Raw genomic sequence first — 1,562 nt, 5'->3', positions numbered from 1 at the left:
GCGTGAGGAGGAAAGTGAGGTAGAAACGAAACACTAAGAACTGACCGCAACCCCCTTTCCTTGTTCTACTGTGCCACTTGCGGGGAGAAGATGGAAGAATTGGGAGCCTGCCAGCTTGTTGGACCAGGGGAGCCTGCAGACAATTCCCGCCTGGTACTGGTGATGCCACCACCTGCGTGACCTTTATTTGTGTAAAAGGGCAGCGGCAAGAAGTTGTCCTGTGAAGATACATTACTCGATGCTAGAAGTGATGAACAGAGTGGTTTCTTGTCAGAAAATCCAGGAAAAGCTCAAATTAACCAAAATGGGGTAACCGGTTCCACAGATGGGGTCTGGTCTGCTCATCGTGCTGCATACCAGAGTCCCAGTTGATGCTGCGCAACTCTGGGTTCCCAGCATCTGAAGGGCCACAAAACTATCTAAACAACTTACTCTTGCTTTGGTGCATTTGCCTGGAAAAAAAAAAAAAAAAGCATTGAAAATGATGCTGTGCAGTGTCAGAGCCTTTCTTAGTGACTTTGTAACAGGCCAGTACCTCCTGATGCAAAAAAAGGGACCTTCCTCCTTTCCCTCCCTTTGAGGCTGACAACAGGAGGCCAAAGTGTTTTCACAGCCTGCGACTATATTGTTAAGTTTCCCTTATATGCAAGTTCCTTTATTTCCACAGCAATTTTGGTGGTTTTATTTCTTTTTGATTTTGCTTGGTCTTTGCTTAAAGCTGTGTCTGTCTTGGGTGCAGTGGTGACAGTAGGCAGCAGTGGTTCTTTGCAACACAAATGAGTTTTTGGAAAGGACAGCCCAGCTATCCCCAACATGCACGGTCACCAGGAGAAAAGAGGAAGGGATTGTAGAAGAAGGCCTCCCACACTCACCCTATATTGTTCATTACCCTAAACCACCACGTGCCTTCCACCTTCAAGGCCGTAAGTGCAGAGTGGCATCTCTGGTCACAGGGCACCACTGCTGAGGCATGGAGATGCCTGTGGGCACGCCCTGTGTGTGTGGTTTAGGATGTCCCTCTGTGCACCGCCAGATGTGCTTGGCAGGGATGCTGCCTCCTGCCTGCCAGGTCATCTGCTGTGTTCTCTGATCTCATACCTTGTTTCGGGTTGACCTCAGCCAGCAGCCAACCACCCAACCACCCAGCTGCTCAAAGTCTTTCCCCTCTCCCATGGGATGTGGAGACAAGGAAGGTGGAAAGATTCCTGGATTATCTCAGTGTACTTAGGTAATGGATAGCCTGCAGACAGAAGGTGTGCTAGCTTTGCGGAACTATCCCCTTGCACCCACCTTTGTGCAAATATGAATTAAACAACATCTCAATTCTGTGTCTGAAATTGGCTTATTGCACGGTCGGTGAATGAGACCACATTTGGGACAGCCAAGGTAGTTTTGAAGGTACTTTGGCTGATACCACAGGTCTCCATACCTAAGAAAGACGGCTGGAAGAAGGCAGCAGGGCACCTGAGGCTCTCATGGCCAGAAGTGATGACCTGGCCATCTGGGACTTCATAGCTCTTCTCCAGAGCTATGGTTGTGCCCATCTCCAGCTCAAAATCTAG

This window comes from Nestor notabilis, unplaced genomic scaffold (assembly GCF_000696875.1).
Source record: "Nestor notabilis isolate BGI_N333 unplaced genomic scaffold, ASM69687v1 scaffold12126, whole genome shotgun sequence".
Lineage (NCBI taxonomy): Eukaryota > Metazoa > Chordata > Aves > Psittaciformes > Psittacidae > Nestor > Nestor notabilis.
This window is presented reverse-complemented; position numbering follows the sequence as displayed.